Source organism: Pteropus medius, unplaced genomic scaffold, assembly GCF_902729225.1.
Source record: "Pteropus medius unplaced genomic scaffold, Ma_sr-lr_union100, whole genome shotgun sequence".
NCBI classification, from domain to species: Eukaryota; Metazoa; Chordata; class Mammalia; order Chiroptera; family Pteropodidae; genus Pteropus; species Pteropus medius.
The window spans coordinates 5,602,635-5,623,876 of NW_024349505.1; the positions used below are offsets into that span (position 1 = coordinate 5,602,635).

At 31.9% G+C, this 21,242-nt stretch overlaps 1 protein-coding gene and 1 pseudogene across 1 annotated transcript in view; one reads left to right on the forward strand and one right to left on the reverse strand.

The window, feature by feature from the left end:
- The window catches only part of SESN3 (sestrin 3), a 65,884-nt gene that overhangs the window by 2,601 nt on the left and 42,041 nt on the right, over window positions 1-21,242 (forward strand). The gene's annotated exons all lie outside the window — the stretch shown is intronic.
- LOC120618148 (uncharacterized) lies at window positions 8,202-8,320 on the reverse strand (annotated as a pseudogene).

Genomic DNA, 21,242 nt, shown 5'->3' on the forward strand with positions numbered 1-21,242 from the left:
CATCTACAACTCTCAAAATGTGATTATCTGAATTTATCCTGTGTTTTCCACTTAATAAAGTGTTCAGTAATAACCAAGTGAGTCATAGCATTTTGAGTTTTTGTTCAGTGTAGGTCATAATGGAAGAATGAAATTCATGCACACCCAGTGTGAATTACTCTTGCTGTTATAATCCTCATTAATGATCAGGGAAGAGTCACCTTTATATGTGACATGATGATGCCTTCTTCTCTAAGTGGCTTAATTTGTTGCAGTGTGTTGAATTTGGAGGAATCTTCAAAAGAACTGGATTCACCTTCACATGAAATAATTTGGTTTATCCCACTATCTGAAAATTGAATTGTATATTGTATGGGAATCACATTTATTCTTAGTAATCCCTTTACAATTTTGATTTAGTGTCCTCCAAAATAAAGACTTAAAATATTAAATATACCTAATTTGGTAACCTTAGGCCAGTAAAAAGAATGGCAAGGTAAACCATAGAAGGAAACAAACAAAACTGTCCTCAGATCTAAAACTCCTACAAAGTCTAACTTGATTTTGTTTTCAGTGAAATAATTCAATAAAGTTTTTAATAAAAGAGGAAATGCTTATATTTACTTTGGAAAAGTTAATGAGTTTCGAAGTATAATGCATTTTACTTGAAGAAGTTCCAGGGACAACTAGATAAATTTTAAAGTGGAGTGCCAAACTGCTTTAAGAAAGGTAGGTAATTGTCAGTTCACTCATTTTCCAATAAATAAAAGATATCATATTACAATATACTTTGAGTATTAAGCAGTTAATGCTACCAAAGTGAATAAAACTCTGCACTATAAAGAATTTAATATTTTAAAATTCTTAATATGTTTAGTTAGTTCTAGTGATGTGTGTGTGTTGGTTATTGCACTTTTCTACTTTGCTTATATAATCACTTATTTTGACAACTTTTTAATGGTTTTATAAGTAAAGAGACTAAAATAAAATGGGAAGTATTAGATTGAACCATATGAACCTCATAGTTTACAGTCCAAATTGTTAGTTAATAGCAATTTTATATGGTTCAGCAAATAGAATGGATTGTTTTGACTATGGATTAGTGGCTATTCTTCCTTGGTTAATCAGGTTTATTATGTACATAATTTTGATTGTCAAAAAGTGTTTTTTACTTCATTTTGTCCTAAATGAACTAAGCAGAGATTAAGCAGTGAATTTATGACAACAAACCACTGTGTAATGGTTTACAAACTGCTTTTAACGGATCCCCAAAATACTTTAGTGTACAAAACCGCTTGCATTGGATTACATTTTTAAGTACATTTAAAATTATAACTTAAAAAATAGCTGCCCCGTAATATGTTTTACCAAATTTTAACATTATTTACAAGATTATCTTTTGCTACAATGTTATTCTTGTGCAGGCTTTGAATTAAAACTTGTTCTGCTACATTTGTACATATATTTGAACTTTTTTGTTAATATGACATTAATGAGAAAGATTGTCATTGATTTTGAGGGCACTGGCCTTTAAAAAAAATTCCTTTCTGTACATACCTATTCATGTTAAATTTTTGCTTGTGAGGACACAAACTTATCAATAACTGTTACTTTATCATTAAAACACTTATAAAACACTTATAAAAATCATTGTTTTGTATATTTATATATTTCATAGTTCAGGTTCAGTGTAAGATTTCATTTGTAAGAGGGATTCTGCTGTTTTCCCCATGTCCCCACCACCAAATAAACTGCTAAAACATAACTGCTAATGTAGTGATACTGGAAGCCACAAGATGTGCTCATAGTAAGGTCCTTGATAGGTCCTTTAATTTGGGACAAGATAGTTAACTTCCTTGAAACCTGGTTTTCTTCGTTAAATATAGGTAATTTCTACTTGCCTTACAGGTTGCTACATAGTTTGAGAGAGGTAATGCATGTTAAAATACTTTGTAAACCATAAAGGACAAGCCTATTTATTTTCTCCTTTCCCAGTATACCTTAGTTCTTTGTACATTGTGGCAGTATATTTCAATACAGAGTAATCTGGTTAGTCTTCACTTTCTTGTCCTGTTTAATTATTGCATGTAAATGAGAGGTAAAGATATTATGCTTTTAGTTAGAATGATCAACATTTTTTATTTGCATATTTCTATTTGTATTCTACTCTCCCTCCCAACTGTAATCCAATGGGTAGCTTTTGGTTTTTCAAATAATTAAATAAAATTGCCATTTGGATACATCAGCAGATGAAGGAAATTGGTACTTGGTTTGAAAAGACTAAGAGTTGAGGATGATTGTGTTTAATAGAAATGGGGCAAATCTATGGGCAAAGCAAAGAATTTTTATTTTGATTTAGGAGAAGAGTTAATGAAAATAAAAGTCTCTTAATCTTTTCTCCCCATCCCTTTATCCCTTTCCTTTTTCCCTTTTGAAGGGATGGGTTATTATAACTTATGTTTGTCTAGACTGTCACGATTTTTAGTGTTTTCACATTATCTCAGCTGATTCTCACCAACTGAGAAAATTGAAGTGCCATGACTTCGGTCATATAACTAATAAAATGTACACTTAATTCTTAATACTGTCTCTTTAATAAACAAAACTGTATTCTAATTGTCCCCTCCACTATTAAAGTTGCCAGGGAATATCCCCACTCCCAGCTTCAGCATCCATGGAATGCCTATAGTTACCTAAAACTCTCCAAGTAATATTGATTGGAAGTATGGATTTTAGCCACTCTAGCATATTATTGCAGATCAACTGGAGGGAAAGGAGAGGAGTTAACTGGCTATTTTCATTATCTCTGTAACAATTGTTTGATTAATTCCTTAATAAGGTAAAGCAGCAATTGTCAAAGATGATCTTTAGACCCTGGGGGTGTTCTAGACCCTTTCAAGAGTCCAGGGGATGAAAACTATTTTTATAATCATACTAAGACTTTTTTGCCTTTTTCACTGTGTGCAAAAGCATTGGAGGTAAAACTGTGCTGGTCCTTTAGTATAGGTTAGGATAGTGGTACCAAACAGTAGTCACTGTATTCTTCAATACCATATACTCATAATGGGGAGGAAAAAAAAAAAAAAAACAATTTAAGTTTGTCCTTGAAAAAGCAGTAAAAACTTAAATTTTGTTAAATCTTGACCCTTGAGTGTCCATCTTTTTGATATCCTGTGTGACAAAATGAGAAGTGCATAAAACACTTCTACTGCATAGCAAACTGGTTGTCTCTAAGGAAATGACTTGTACAACTGTTTTAGTTGCAAGCTAAACTAGCCACTTGAAAAATGTAACCCCATTTTTAATTAAAAGAATACGTCAGAAACACTTTGGTTATTCATATGCGAGTAGCTGGTAAAAATTTTCTTAAAAATGAGTAATGTGATCCTAAAATTCCAATGAAAAAAACTTTATTCCCTGTAATAAAATTCAAACTTTCAAGGAAATATTGGAATTTTAGAAAATGTGTGTCTACCATTACTAGCCCAAAAGCTTCCCAGGTCCTCAAAGTTATCTTCTTGGGTGACATTAATGGATGTGATTTTTTTTTCATGTTGTATAACAAAATGTGTCAACATTTGGAATGTCTGCTTAATTCAGTGAACCAATAACTTCTAAATGACCAATGCATAAAGACATTGCTCCTCAGGGCCTTTCTTTCCTTTTCAACTAAGAACAAATCAATTAGAGCATAGTGGACATAATCTTTGCTATCTGACCATTCTTCTTATCACTAGCAGAAAATAGTGTCATTTGTTTTCCTTGAGTTTTCAGGATCACTTTACTTGTTTTTGAGAAAATGCTTATCAAAATCATATATGAGTAAAAGATCCATTCAACACAGAAGATAGACAAATCTAAAGTCATAGGATTTTAGATTTCATATTGCAATTAACATTTAAGAAGCTCTACTTGTCAAGTTTTGGTGTGGTATCAAAGAATATTCACAATTATCTTTTTTCATTTTCCAACTATATATCTGTTTGAGGCCATATTTTCCTCACATACTTTAATCAAAGCATATCATTAGATTGAATGCCAAAGCAGGTATGAAATTCACTTGTATTATTAAACGTTAAAGAGATTTGAAAAAACACGACCATCACCTTTCTCACTTTTTGTTTGGAAAATATTTTTATAAAAATGTGACTTATGTTAACCATGTAGTAGATTTATTATTTTAAATTAATTAACATTTAAATTTTTGTTTTAATTTCTAATACAGTAAATATTGACAGTTATAACCCACATAGAAACAAAAGCTCTTTGGGGTCTTCAGTAATTTTTAAGAGTTTGAAGGACTTTCAAGACCAAAATGTTTGAGAACTGTTGAGCCAGAGTTCCTCACAGTAGTGGTACATTAAATATAATCTTAGGAGTGGGGAAAATTAAGAGCTAATACTACTGACAGAAAATGTAGATAAGTCCAACTTAGTCACCTCTATTTTGTGTGGGGATCCCTTGCATATGCTGCCTAGCACCTTTTCAGTGACATTCTAGAAACTTCTCTGCTAACACAGTAAGAATTAAGCTAACTAAGATGACCTTTCTCTAATTTTTGTGAGCATAACTTTACCTGATAGAAAACAGGAGAGAAAAATACAAATCTCTTAGCTCTGAAGGAATAATCTCCTTAGTACTATGCAATACCCAAAGAATGGTCAGATCCAAAGATTATGTCCATCGTGCTCTAATTGGTTGGTTCTTGGATGAAAAGGAAAGAAAGGCCTTGAGCAGCAAGGTTAGCTTTTTTTTTTTTTGAAAGCCGAGAAGCGTGGGAGAAGCAACAGAGAAAGAAGGGACGAGAAAGAATTATAAGAAAAGTATCTATATAGACTACTGACAATAGGCATTGTTACAATAAAGAAAAGAAAACCACTGTAGACAGGATATAGAACAGCCCTGAACGTGGGAATCCCTAAATACTGCAATCATCAAAGAGCATTTTCCACTTTGTGTGTGTGTGTGGAGGTGGGGCGGGGAGGGGAAGACAGGCAAGGCCAGGGTGAAGGGTTATACTATACACATAAGCTATGGAAGCCAATGACTACCTATAATTCAGTGGTTTTGAAGGCATGGTCCTAAGGGTCTATTTACTCTATCTTATTAGGTCTGGTGAGACCTCTAAACTGTTCTTTAGACATCATTGTGATGGCAGTGAGAATGGGGGGAGGAGGAAGAATTTACTATATACAGTAAATATATCGCCAAGCTAAAACATTTAGTCATGTGTCTTATAAGTCACCTTAAACCTATAAGTAGATGTATAAACTATTTAAAAGTAAGTGTGTATCCTATATCTAAAGCTATAGTTAACGTAGAATTCCTATTTTTCTTAAAAACATTTTTTTTTCAAAACTTTGCCACATCTCAAAAAAACCTTTCCTAATCTGCAGATTCTTTGCCTTCTCTCTCTATTCCCAGGACTGCCATGCTATCCAAGTGTACTGCATTTATTACATTTACCACATTGAATTAGAATTAACAGTTTACATATATTTTTACCTTACCAGGTTGCCTCTTATTTGGGATCTGGTTAATGGAAAATTTATTTTTATTAAAGTTGGATTTTGATTTAAGTATGTATTTCACTTATAAATATTGGCAGTATATTTATATTAGATACAATCTAATCTAACTAATAAAATAGAAACTGTTCTCATTTTCCAAAATATATTTATTTGCTTTGCCTTTTTACAGACATATTTTGTTCTTTTTATCTATAAGAAACACTTTTAGAAGTTCAGTAGCAAGGTTTATTTTATCATCTTTGCGACCATGGGAATGTTTCTATTAAATATTATACCTCTTTTCGGAGAGAGCTCTGATACGGAGCAAGAATGTTAGTCCACTAAGAGGATCAGGGCACTGGCCTTAGCTGTTGGTTCTTCTCAGAAATGTAAAATGGCCTTCGCTCTGCTATAGATGCATGCTCCACCTCGTGGAATCTACTAGTGTTCTATAAGGGACAGTTGTTTCAGAGTAGTTTAAAGGTATACTTTTAGACTTGCAAGATTTTCTGTAGGCCATCTCCTAAGGTTCATTTCCCCATAGAATTCTGGCTAATCCATTCTCTCTTCTACCTCCCCCTAAGTCTTTTATTTTGGAAGTCTTCCAAGCCAGCTGTGATATCCTTGGCCAGCAGGCACTCCCTTGGTAACTGTGAACCAGAGAATTGATTGTAGGCCTGGACAACCCCTTAGCTAGCCTTTATTTTTTAGATCCACCCAGAAGTGAGTCATTCATTGGTCTATGGGCCAGGATAGACTGCCTCCTGAGGGACACATGAATATTACAAGATATTCAATGATGGTTTGAAATGCCTTGCTTTTTTTGCTGCTCAAATCTAATAAGGAATGACAAGCATTTAACCTTATATTTCATAAAGAATGTATTGAAGATGTCATATATGAATGAATACAACCAAGTGTAAAAATGTCTGATTTAGGGCCATATTATTTCTTGCACCAGAGATTTCTTGACAAGTAAAAAATATATTTTGAGAAGACTTATTTTCTCTATTAATTAATACTTGTAATGGAAGTATACATTCTCATTTCTTAGATATATTTTTTATTTTTGTTTCTTTATTGCAGAGATGGAACTAGTCTGTTGAAGAAATGAAACCTGTCTTTCCAAATACAGATATATATCAAATTTACCTCATGGGTAACTAACGCTAGATTTTTGTGGAAGATTAATTATCTAAGGCTACAACTCTTAGTTTTCAAATGCGTTTTATAATATTGATAACAATGGTAGCTTCTATTGGAATACTGCCTGTGTGCCACAGACTGTGCTAAGTATTTAAGCTCTACATACGCATCACATTTAATTGTCATAATGAACCTATAAAAAATTAGTACATTTTATGGATGAAGAAACTAGGGCTTACAGATCTTTAGTTACTTGGGTAAGGTCATAGCACCAGTAAGTAGCAGATGCACAATTAAACCAGGTCTCACTTCAAAGCCTGGCTCATTTTACAGGTATAAACACTGCATTGTCTTAGATTTTCATGTTTTTCTTTATATGAAAGACTTTTATAAAATATAAAATTAATGAAATTTAAAAGGACTTGATAGTTTGAGAAATTAATAGGAGTGGTTTCAAAATCATTTTCTACCACTTTATTTTTACATTAGAAATGCAAAATTTTCTATCTATGATATTAAATCTATTGAGAAACAAATTGAAGTTCTCATTGAACAGTTTTGACCTACCTAGTTAGCTCTTTTATATATATATAAACTGTTATTAATTATGTGACCATTCTTTCCTAATCCCAGAATATATTTTTCCTAATTTCCCAGCAAATTTTGACTTTGTCCTTTCCCAACCAGTCATTCATTAGTTCAATAACATTGATTTATTCAACACTGCTATAATATCTGTGGTATAAGACATTGTCTAGAAACATTTTGAGTTAAATATTGTGTCTCTTGAATAGGAAAACTGTCGATGCAGTTCTGTCCACTATTCAGGTAGGAATAAAAATTGGTGATAATTAGTGCATTGGGATAACCAATGGCCAGCATCAAGCTGGCGTATTCTTTTTTACTACCCATTGTTACCTTTAAGATAACATAAATTTAAAAAATGATTATTTTAATTACTCATAAAGTTTCCTTTTTATATGAACATTGAAATTTAGACATATAAGTTTATTTTTTTGGGTAAAGTTAATAAAGGAAAACAAGCCCAACATATTTACTCCACTGAAAAAGAATGAAAACAAAACTAAAATCACCTAAGCTAAAGGTATCTTAGCACTAAACCACAAGTACTGTTCAAGTTCTTTTATCAAAACTTTTTTTTTATAATATACTGCTTGAAATTAGTTAATTTTCAGATGAGGTGTGGAATAACTTTTGTAGTTTTTTTAAACTGAATATGATCTATATAGTTAATAATCTTTTGAGATATTGTTTTATGTTATATAGCTATTAAAATAACTACAAGGTCCAGGTTCTAATATTCTTTAGGCAAAGTGCATTGATTATTGAACACCCAAGATTACCATGAACTTATAAGTATTCTTTTGATTTTGCAAGAGACCTGTTTAGCTTTTTTATATTTTTTATTTTTATTTTATTTATTTATTTATTTATTTATTTATTTATTTATTTATTTATTTTTTAAGCGAGGCAACCCTTGATTGACCTCACAGCAGGTTACAAGGACCTTGTCAGCTTACAATCCCATTTTTTTTTTTTTTTTTACACCTACAGCACCTAGTCTTCCTAGATGGTCTCCCATCCAAGTACTAACCAGACCTGACTCTGCTTAGCTTCTGAGATCAGATGGGATCGGGCTTGCTCAGGGTGGCATGGCCGTAGACAACAAGAGACCTGTTTAATATGTAGTGCCCTTAAAAATGAAGGAAAATAAATGTTTTGGTAAATAGGAATGTAGAAACAGTTCTCTTTGGTAAAAATATATAGATTGCCATTTTATGCCTATTCAGCATCTCAACACTATTACCCTTTTTAATGGCCTTTATATTCTTAAGCAGGCAAGAAATGTAAAGGCGGTAAATATTTATAAACCAGACACGCACTATATGAGTATCTTTCATTCACTTATTTATTCATTCAACAAACAGTAAGTGCTCCTACCTCTTAGGCACTGAAAGAATACAGAGTGAAGACAACAGGGTTCTTGCCTAAGCCGTGTGATAAATTGCAGCATACATCTGGATCTCAAAAGGGATCTTCAAGATTATGCCCTTCACTTGACAAATAGTACAGAACAGGGTTTTGGTAAACATTTTCTTAAAGGGCTAAATAGTAAATATTTTAGGCCTGTAGGCCTGAAATACTAGGCCTAAGTAGTTGTTTTGTCTCTGTGACAGCTACTCACCTCTTCCTTTGTATTATGAAACCAGTCATAGTTAATTCACTGAAGAATGGACATGGCTTTGTTCTAATAAAACTTTGTTTCTAGACACTGAAATTTTAGTTTTGTATAATTTTCATCTGCCATGAACATTCTTTTGACTTTTTTCAATCATTTAAAAATACAAAACCCATTCTTAGCTCCCAGTACAAAAAGGAGTAGGCTGGATTTGGCCAGCAGTCTGCAGTTTGTCGACCTCCCGGTATAGAAGAAAGTGCAGTAAATTTGGACTCAGAGGTCTTGGTTAGGCAGCTTTTCTAATTGTGCTTTTGCTCATTATTAAAATGTAGATAGTAATAGTACCTATTAAAAACACTTTCTATATTATTCTAACTGTACTTTCATTGGTGTGCAAAGTTAATCAAAAGCTGACTATAATAAACAGCCACTTGTAAAAACTTCCAATTAGAATGACCTGTCTTTTTTGGACGTGGGTAGATACCATATAATTTAGATGCATCCAAAGTAAAACTTTAAAAATCTGTAAATACTGAATATACTTGAAAGCACATTTGTCAGATTATTTAACACATTGAGTGCTTTTTATCTCTTTTGAAATTGTCACACCTTGTTTGATTTCAGTGGAAGTGCCTTATATTATAGAGCATTAGATTTGTTAGATTTACATTTTGAGAGTTTTCCAAAACCTAATTTATATGAATGGTTTGGATTGATATGCTATAGTGCAAAATTAATCACTCAAGAATCTGAATGTATTTCGTGCTGGTCAGAGTGTCAGAATTTCAGAGTTCTGTTAATTCATACTGTCTTTGAGCTCTAGTTAAGAGAATAATATGGTTATTCTGTAGACATTCTTTGTCACTACACATAGGCAGTGCAACAAGCACAGTACTTTTTCTATAGTAAATAGTTTTAATGTGTTGAACTCATTGTCTTAGTCCATTAAAGGCCTAATTCCCGAACTGCCTTCCTCAACCAACGTTAACACAATGGCACTCAAGAAATGTGTCATGTAGTAAGTGAAACAGACACATACTCCATGGGTAGGACATACCCGAATACAGAGGATACATGAATGTTGGTGCTGGGGAGTGTGCATCAGGGAAGGGAAATTCAGGGGAAACAAATACCTCCTCTGGTGAGCATAAGCGATAGCTGCCAATAAGTTAAAAATGAAAAATCATTAGTTATTCAAAACATTTTATGGAGATGAGCTTCAAAAATTTCACAGTGAGCATTTAATCAGTGAATATAACATGTCACCACTTATCCAGGTTGCACATTTGTAAAGCAGCAGTGTATGATGTTTCCCGTGGTTGAGATCTAATGATACCCAGGGCAATGACACAGCCAGTGCAATGTGCAGGATTCAGACCATATTCTGATTGACTGAATATGGTCTGAATCCTGCACATTGCACTGGCTGTGTCATTAATAATAATAATAATGTAATTAATAATATAATTAGTATAATTAATAATATAATATAATTAATAATCAGAATCTTATTGACATGAAGATTGATAACTATGCATTTTAATGTGTGCTTCAAATTAGATCTGGTAGGGAGTTCTTTGGATCAACTCTTGGTATAATTGCATATTATGATTATATATGAGAGAATTAAATGTCCATAACCCATGCATTCTTATGGATGATCATCCATATCTTGTTCTCTCTTATGAAGTAATCACGAACCTAATGCACTTAGTTTTAAAAAACAAATTCCCATCATGTATAAGCAGCCATTAATGGAAAATATTTTACTTTTCATTGATATTAAACTTTTAAAGGTAAGTACATGACATCTATGTGTTTTTCTCTTGTGTCTTTTACTAATGGTCTTTATTAAAGCTCTTAGAACATATTTGTCACAATGGCAAATGGAAAGAGTTGACAATACCTTTATGATAACTCCATTTAACTTCATATATTTATAGAAACAATTGGATTTTTAAAAGTACTGAATAAGAAATTAACTTAGGATCCCGGTATCAGTGTACTACAGGCTGTTGACTCTCTTATTTTAGAAATTAACTTAGGATCCCGCTATCAGTGTACTACAGGCTGTTGACTCTCTAAAATTTGAATCTGTTATGGCAGTCTTCATTTAGTAATTTCAGCTTTAAATAAAACACTTACCATTCGTGAAAGGTACTCTGATATCAAAATGAAGTAATTTGTCCTGTAGAACTCATGACTTGTCCATCTCTTTTTCAGTGACAGGTATGTATTTTATGGCCATAAAAGGAGCAGTACACTGTTATTATAAAAGGCCATTTCCTTCCATCCTCTTTTTATAGTAATTTTAATATATTTTAATGTTTGGATAATTAACTATTTGACAGAGCTGTGGCACACTTGAAAACTAAAACATAATGTGCTATTAGTTGTAAATCAATTCAATATAAAAGATTTCCAAAATGAAGATATAAGTCAGTTGGAAAGCTAGATTGGATTCATGAAAACTTGATACATACCTTTTCTAGAACATATGTAATGCATAATTGCTTTACAGTCATTTCAATGAAAAACTTACATTCAAATACTAAGTTCCTCTTCACAATATTATAGTACATACTTACTTTTCAGGGCCAGTTGAATTCACAGGGAACGTAAGCCATTTACTGCTGGTCCTAGGTTTATTTTCCTAAATGTCATTGTAACTCTCAGCAGTTATCCAACTGTTGGATGGCAATTTTTAGGAATTAACTTGGTCTTGATTAAATTAATATTTCCAAATTGCTATGATTGACTGTACCCCCAGAGATGAGTTATTGTTTTATTTAAAATGGTTCATTTTAGGAACAATTAAAGTAATTTGTTAACAGAGAATAACAATTCTATAGGCTAAGTTTGCTTAATGTCTAGGATAATGGTTCTTCAAATGTGGTCCTGGAACCAGCAGCATCAGCATCACCTGCGAATTTGTTAGAAATGCAAATTTTGGGGCCCCACTCCGGACCCAGAGAATCCCGAAGATGGGGCCCATTAGCCTGTAGTTTAACCAGCCCTCCACATGATCCTGATGAAGTCTAAGGATTGAGAACTGCTGGTCTGGGATTATTAACCAGATGCTTCCACAAATCAAAATTGTACATGTCCAGTGATTTGAGAAATATAAAAAGTCAAAATTGTTTTAAATTAAATCAATACTAAATATCTACTCTTTCTAGATAATAATGGCAGTACCAACTCTAGAATCAGGAAGATTCAAGATTCTTTTTGCCTGTCTTAAAAATATAGTTACAGATTTGAGACCTTCAGGTACAATATGCTCTAACCTTAAGAAAAATATTTTATTGTTGCTGAATTCGAATATCCACTTAAGGAAAAAAAAGGGAGTTGGGTTTTGGAAGCTTGTTAATGACTGAAGTCAAATGAAAATATCTCTTGGAATTGCTTGTTTATATAAAAATAAGTGTTTTGGTAATAACATTGATAGATTCTGATGGGTCTTACCATCTTAGATTATTTTTATTTCAAAGAAGATTGATGGTTTAGTCTTTCATGGAGAAGAAAATTATCTTGAACGTCTTTGTTTCCATATTTTTTCCATTTTTTAAAATTTATTTTTTTAATTGTAGTTGACATACAATATTATATTAGTTTCAGCTGTACAACATAATGGTTAGACATTCATATATCTTATGAAGTAATCACTCTAAGTCTAGTACCCATCTGGCACCATACATAGTTATTATGATGTTATTGACTATATTCTCTATATTCTTTACATCCCTGTGATTGTTTATATAACTGGCAATTTGTATTTCTAATGGATATTTTTTTTTCTTAAACAGGAGAAATAATCCTAAAGATAGGTTTTTAAAATTATTTTGAGTCTCTTAGATAAGATTAAATACTCATGTAAATTATGGATTTTCTTTTTCACCTGTGAACTGGTAGCTTAGTCTTCAGTTACAAATGGGATGTCAGAAAGGCACATCAAGAAGCCTGAAAATTAAAACAAAACAAACCTAAGAGATGTATATTATACATGGGCCTTAGATAAAAGCTTAAAAGATCTCTCTTTGAAAAGGAGAGATTGTTTCAGTTAGTTGCAGTTCTATCTAGGATACTGAATATAAGTAATTCTATTTTGCTATTTGGTTGCATCTAATTTTGAGGTAATGGGAGTTTTCCCTCATATCATCCCTAGCTTAGTACTAAAATTTAACCTATGTTGATATTAATTCAGGACAGATAATGGATTGTATTAAATTATCCCCCCTACCCGACTCATGAATTCCTTTATATGTCAGCTGCCCCAGAAGCATATGTAGTTTCTTATTTCTAAAACCATGGAGAGTGATGTTTTCCTATTGACTACTTTTTTATCCTTCCTTTGTGAGGAGAGGACTAATATAGCACCTTAAATAGAACTGTCTCCATGGCAATGGGCAGTCAGCTTTTGACTCTGAGACTCATAAAAAAAAGAAAATTTAAAAAAGCATTTTCCTGGTCTAAAATAGCAGTATGGCAATGTAAGGTATGAGAATATTTCCTGTCAGTTATTGCATGATTGATTAAGCTAGCATAATATAGTATTGTTTTACATAGCACTTTTTATTTGAGTATTTCAAAATGCTATACAGTTCCTTCCCTTAATAAATTAGTGTTAATTATTATCCTCAGATTAATAAAAAACTTGAGAAGCTCAGGTATAAGCTTAGGATTGGGACCCATGCCTGAGAAAAAAAAAAAGGTTGCCTAAATCTGGTTGTAATTTTATTCTCATACAGAATAAAAATAACTGATGAAATGATGAGCCATTCTTTTTTATATTTAAACAGAGTTATCTCCGGAACACTGGAAGCAATGACAAGGTTAAAATAAAAGATTCACAATTTACGCCATTTTTTTTCTAACTGGTTCCTACAATTTTGAGTCTACGGAGCACTTAAAAGACTCCACTAGCAACTTGCTTCCTTTGCTCCCTCTTGCATCCACACCCATTTAAGAGGCAAAGCCCTTTACTTCTCTCTCACTGCTGGGCCACCAAGCCTTCAGTTGAGGTCAGTGCCAGTGCTGTATATTAGGAGCTAAAAAATAAGAACATATTATCCTTTGTTATCTTCTTTTGTCCTTTTTTATATTTATTTCCTCTTTGACTAAGCCTTATCTCAGTATGAGGTTAATTTCCAGTTGAATCATCTCTCACCTTTAAAGCATCATCAGTAAATGCTTAATACTTGAGGTTACTGTTAACGAGGCAGTTGGTTAAACCAGTATAGAGTACTGGATAGCGCTTAGGGTATAGATCTGTGTATTGAAGGGAACAGATGTCCATACTAGGTATGAGTAGAAAAAGCTTTTTTTTCCTCCCAAAGGATATGAAGCTTTAGGTTTTCATTTTTTAAAAGGTAAAAAGATACAAAAGGATGGACTCCAAAATTAATAGTATTAATTTGTGTGGCAAGATTACTGGAAATTATTTTTACCATCTACTTCACTGTCTTTTGTTTGTTTTAACAATAAACATGTAATTTTCTTAAAATCCAAGAGCTATTACTGTTTTGAAATAAGAGAGTGGAACACATAATTTAAGTGAAGGATAGTGCAGAGAAAAAATCTAAATGAGATGGTAAATTAAACGAAATGGTAAATTAAAGACATGTTGAGATAAAAACAAAAGCTCATAGATTTAATAGATATCCATAGAAGCTGTGGGTAAATTGCCAAGGGAATAATAATGTGTGTGTTGGTGGTTAATGAGGACTCAGATGTGTAGACATAATATATATGCAATCTGGAAATAAATGAAGATTTTATAGCTGTCTCTCTAGCATATTTCTGTATGTTATATCAGTCATCCCAGGATTGCTATTTTAGAACATGGTGTACTTACTAATAATTAGAAAATTACTTTTCTCTTTAATTTTTAATTGAAAAGATAGCTACAGTTGTATTGCTCTACTTCAATGTTGTATGGTAGATAAAACATTGTATAAATTTCAGGAATTTTTCAAATATGTAATTTGAGCATTGTATATTAATCTAGAGATGTTATTGATTAGGACCTAAAGATAGAAAAAGATTGTTTTATTATGAAATAATTTAACTTTTACAGTTAATATTTACATTCTAGGGTTTTTGAACAATAAAAAACTATACAGAATATGACCTAGATTTTAGAGAGTTTGCTGTGTGGTTGGAGAGAAAGATATTTTCTAAACAATTATGAAGGGAAGTAAAAATGGAAAACACATACCCTTTTGGCTTTTTATAGATATTTATAGATTATTATTTATCTTTAACAATTGTGAAGACATGAATAAAATTTCAGTCATCTAAATACACTACTATATGGAAGAGTTAAATATTAAATACTTGTTTTTATTTTTAAGGCAGAGTAATGTGATCTTGATTACTTTCTGCATTTTTAGTGATTTTTAAATTTTTAATTGTTGAAAATGATCATCCGCTCCTTATATATAACCAATTACTTTATAAATGAGTGTTTCTCATTTTAAATGGCTTTATTATCCAATTTTATTTTTCATTTTAAATTGTCTGGGTCACTGTTGAGCAAAATATTAAATTAAGAAACTACTGTGAGCCAACTAATAGTTTTCTAAATCCAGTTTATTCTATAAATCTTTCCTTTAACTTGTTAGATAAGGTTTAAACATTTTGACTGGTTACATTGTACTTTATCAACTCAGTGTTACATAATTCTAATAATAGCAAATACTTACATAGTAGGTAATAGGCCACTGTTTTAAGAGCTTTACAGATATTAACTCATAATATTCTCATTACCTGTTTTAATTGCTTCTATTCACCCCATTGGTGAGGGAAGGATTCCAAATTTGGGGTCATAGGGATGGCCAAACACATAGCACCCAACACCGGACAGATGAGATCAACAGTTGATTAGTTACGTAGACTCACAGCTTTAGAGAAGAAAACACTGTATTCCAGGGAGGGCTATATGGGGGTTGCATTCTGGAGTGAACAACTAGGGGCTGTGGGAGGGATGCTTTGTAGTATTAAGAGGGTGAAGTACCCACCTTGTGGTTCTTCTGGGAAGCTGTAATTGGCTTGTTAGAGTAATTTCCATGGGTTGGTAGGAAACTGAAACTTGCTGCTCAGGGATAAACAGGAATTGTACCTGGTCCTTTTGATATGGGGGATTGTTTGGCCTGGGGACCTTATCAAATGAGCAGAGTGGGGAAGAGAACTTGCAATTAGGTCATTTGTAATCCTCTCAATTTTATCAGGTGTCAAGACAGCACATGATATTGAGCCTTAATTTTAGGCTTTATACCACACTACTCTATGGGGTAGGTACTATCATTATCCCCATTTCACAGATGGAGATATCAGGTACACAAATTAGCTTAAAGCTAGGGAACGACTCCCCCAACGATTTTCTTTCATGTTTACTTTCACTCAATCTAGATAGAAATTCAATGTTTTGCTCCCATTTCTGTCTTGTAAATAGAAGCAGACTACCTCAGTGTTTTTATTACTAATTGTCAAGGAGTTTTCATCCAAGTGCCTTGATGATTTTATTTCCTTTTACAAATCTATACATTCTAATAGAGGTAAATACATTTGCATTTCTTGACTGAGAGTTGCAAGACATAGTCATTATCAGGAAAGGAGATTTTGTTTTCCTCTTCTAGGAACCCTTAAAAGCTGAACAAATATTAAGGCCATTTGAATTTTATTCTGTCTAGCATGGAAGGAATGGTCTACTGGTCTTCATTTCTAAAGTTTTTCTGAGTAACTTAGCTTGCTTTCTTATAAAATACTTTTGATTAATGGAAATTTTGCTTGTTTACTTGATTACAGCTTTGGAATTTGCAAACTTGATTTGTCATGGTTTTAAAAAAATATACACTAGGAAATATTTGAATATCTGAAATATACTATTTTATCATTCTAATGTTGTCAGAACATCTCATTTTTCTTGATAAAATTGGATATCTTTCTGTGAATTTGGTTTTCAAATAATGCAAATCTAATTTTAAACTACTTAATTCTATTTTTTCTTTTTACTTTTTTTTTTCAGTATGGCCAAATCTTAGATATAAGGAAGATAAGTATTTATACATAGAGTAGCATAGATGTACATAGAGTAGTAATTTATCATGGATTATATAACAAATAAAAGCAGATTTTCCACAATTTGTTTTCGTTTTCATCACCTTGCCTATGAACTTTGTCAAATTAACCTTTTTAAAATAAGAATTTAACTTCTGTTTATCAAAGAGTTTCGAGTCTGGTATTTTGGGATAATTTTTTTAGTCTTCTTTTCTGTCTTAATAAGAGCTATGCTTAAGTGATATGGTGTTAAAATGCAACATGCTGTCAGTTCTGCTATAACACTTGGGCAGGTTTGTTCCAATTGTTGTATTAGCAAATAACTTGAGCATAGTGGCGAATTTAGCATTTTCTTACACACAGTTTCATCCATGAGAAATAGTAGGTGAATTCAGAAAACTGTACCCAGTCGATCTGAGGTGCCTAGGAATACCCTGAACACACACATGTCCCTCAAACATCTACCCTGTACCTCAGTTCACCAGTGTGTTATAAGAACCATCCATCCATATCTGGTGTTAGAACTTTCCATCCAATTTCAGATCATCCTCCTTCCACTGCTTCATAACTCATAAGTTCTGCAGCCCTTCCAATACCCACTTCCACAAGCAACCCCAGGTCTTTTACAAGGTAATGTTCCGTATTTATTGTAATCTATATGTATTTTTAACCATTTAATGTGTATAAAACTGTGGTACCATTTTTTATTAGGTTCCTTTTTTAAAAAAATGTAAAACTGATGCAGTTTTTAAGTATTATTCCCTTAGCCTCATTTTCCCCATAAGCCCTTTGGTTTTATTGCATGATTTTGCATAGAGCAGTAATTTATTTTTTTAGGAGCATGTATGTTGTGTTATAGCAGACTGACCATAATTGAAAAAGTTATCCTTTTTAAAAAAAATTAGCCTTGGATTTTAGTTAATTCATTGTAATAATGTGATTAATTTAGTAAATGTACTAATTATAGATGTGGTAAATTTGATAGAGAAATTCAGTGTTTTTTTTTTTTAATAATCAGATCATTACAGGTCACAGATGTCTAATGTGTGTCATCTGTGAGGGTACTATAGAACTGTCATGTACGTGCCATCTGAATTCATAATTAAAAGCATTTATTGTGAAGATTTTAAAATATATGTTTTGGAGAAAATTATGGGGAAAAGAAATTATAAAAATGTATAAAATTAAGACCTCTAGTAAATTTGCATTTCTGCATTTACATTTATATGATTAGAAAAAATATATTGGAAGATAGAAACCACCATGTTACGAGTGGGCTTTTTTGTATGATAAAATTACAGTTTTTGTTTGCTTGCTTATACTTTATTTTTCACCTCGAATATATGTTACTTTTACAGTCAGAAAAAAGAGAAACTATGGGGGGCGGAGGATGGAAATTCACACAAGTATGTGTCTGTTGGGGGAACATAGTACTAACAATAACTTTATCCATTTCATAATGAAGCTCTTTGGAAAATATAATCCAGAATGGAGGGAAATTTATAAACCTTGCCAGAAATTCTATCTAAAATTTGAAGATATAGCTACCTTCCACTTTGTGTGTATTATATTCTTAACACAATATAGGGTTTTTCCTAATATTTTATCTTGTTTAATCCTCATCCATGTTTTATGAAGTTGAGATGCCATCTCTACTATAGGAAAAAATAAATTAAGGCTTAAAGAGATTTAACGTTTACCTGCTGCTTTGATGCTACACTGTTATCCTTTAATCTATTACTTTACTTTTTTTTCTTGGAATATGTGTATTTTTAAACACTTTCTTTGTTTATTTAGAATAAGAAAAACACTACCATCTTTTCCAAATTAGAAAAATACATATTTTCTAAGGGGGAAAAAATCGTCAACTTTTTGTAGAGAAGGACCCCATGGCCTTATAACATTTTGAATATCACCATTCAGGACTTAAGAATCTGTTTTTCACATTTTGAAATGATAGGAATAAATGTTACTTCAGTGCTTATCAATGAAATTAAACTGGGACCTCTGTCCCATATAGCATTCTTATTTGATACGTCCATGTTTCCTTTAAGAAATCAAATATTAGCATTAACAAAATATAAAATATTATTGGCTATCTGAAATGCACAAGTCTGTTGGTACATTAAAAGTATTTAAAAATATTTGCCAACTAAATTCTGCTGATTAAATAATCACATATGTCTATTCAAAATGTTATTCAAAATAATTTTATTCACATTATGAGTAAGAGCGACAGCTTTGGTAAGTTCACTTCTACTCTTGATCATAATGTAAAGTCACCCTTGGATTAATCTTTAAATTCTGTAGAAACTATCACTGGACTGGTTTTAATGCTTTGGAAATAGACCTTGTCATGTGGCCTTAATCCTCAGGTCTTGTTACCACTCATATAATTTTGCTGAAAGAACTCAGAGTTGTTCCCACTTGGAGAAAAGATAGTTAGGGTTACAGCTAGGGAAACTACAATTGTTTGCTTTAGAAAATAAAATTACACTTTGAAGAGCTAACAATAAAAAGTCATGGGGACCATCTACAGCTTTAGCCTTTGCCATTTGGATGCTTCCTTTGGGAACCCAGCTGCCCAGCTACTTGGAGGAAACAAAAGCAGCCCACCTGGAGAACCAAGGACCCTAGCCAAGCCAGCACCAAGTGCAGGATTTGAGTGATATATCTTGACCTAGCAACCAACCCATACACTCTGATAGTTATTTCCGTGTTTGGCATACTAATCATATGGCTCTTTTTTTAGAAGAGAAATATGTATTTTTTAGAGATTTCATTCTAATGAAGAAACAGCTGTATTTGAAGACCCATTAAGATTATATGAATCCCCTAAAAATAAGTTATGCAAAATTAAAACACTAATATATACAAGCTTAGTACTCCTTAATACCAAAGTTAAAATTCTACAATATATTTTTAATAGAAATTTCCAAGAACAAGTCCATACATTTTGAGAGGACTTTGAAAAATCATCTATAATAATAGATTGTAAGGATTTTTAATCATGCGGAGATTATTTACAAGACTATTATCATCATTTACATAAAATAGTTTTTCATAGTCCCTTATTTATTTGGAGGAGAAAAATCATTAAACAATATGGATCCTTACAAGAAGTACGTGTTTTTCATTTTAAATTTTTTTAGAGTATGGTATATTTTCTTAGTGATCATTTATTGAGAAAATATTGTGTAGAACATTAAAAAAATCTTAGATATATTCAAAATCTGTTTATCAGTTTATTAATAGACTAAGTAACATGGTTATTTAAAAAATAACTAAACTAGCAAAAATAATGAGAAGGTAATTTTTAAAACATTTTGGTTATTTTGCTTCTGAAAACTTTCAACCAGCATTTAAAAACTCTGAGCATTTCATATTAACTGGAAAATATTAATGCAAAAAGGCCCATAGAGATCATTTTTCAGATGAGAAAATTGATACCCCTAAAATTAATCAAGGTCTCTCAGTACTTGAGAAGAAAAAAGAACTCAGGTTTTTAGTTCTTTTTCCATTATATCACCATGCTTGTAGCATTCAGTTGCATTCATTCTGTTTATTGTCGAATTTCATCAATGAGTTTGTAAGCTTCATTACATAGCTTTTATTCTTTTAAAAGAGCTATTTTATGAGCTGTTTAATAATGAAGAATTCAGTTAGTGCATACTGATTGGTTGGTGTTAGATTGATTTGTGTATTTTTAACTTAGAATGCCTAATACAATGCTCTGGTTCTCATTTTAAAGCTTAAAAATTAGTAATGCTCAGATCACACGAATAATATTGTTTATTTTGAATTAACTAGAAAACTGAATTTAGTAACTAACATCGAAGCCTAAAATATAGGCTATCCTTAGTTAAAATAAGTTAGTTAAAATAAAATGATAAAGAACATAAACATGCACAGTATCTGTAGGCAAAACTAATCTGGAAAATGAGAGGGGCTATCGGGAGTGACAAATTGAAGTTTTTAATTATTAGGTAATTACTTTCACGGATCTTAATTATAATATAATTATAGTTCTTTCTTTTGACCAAAAACTGCACTCAGAATTTTGTTGCCAAAGCAGATTCAAAACCTTTAATGTTGTGATATTGTTCTATTTAGTTTTGTGTGTGTGTGTGTGTGTGTGTGTGTGTGTGTGTGTGTGTGTGTGTGTATGTGTATTTGGGACTAGCATATGTCCAGGATGACAAGAAACAATTTTTAAGTCAGTTATTGCCCAAAAGTACTTAATATCATTAAATATGTAATAGACTTAGTAATATATAGAAATATTATGTGATCAATTAACATTTACTGAGCACCTAATTTGAATTATTTAGTCAGATGAAACATTCTTT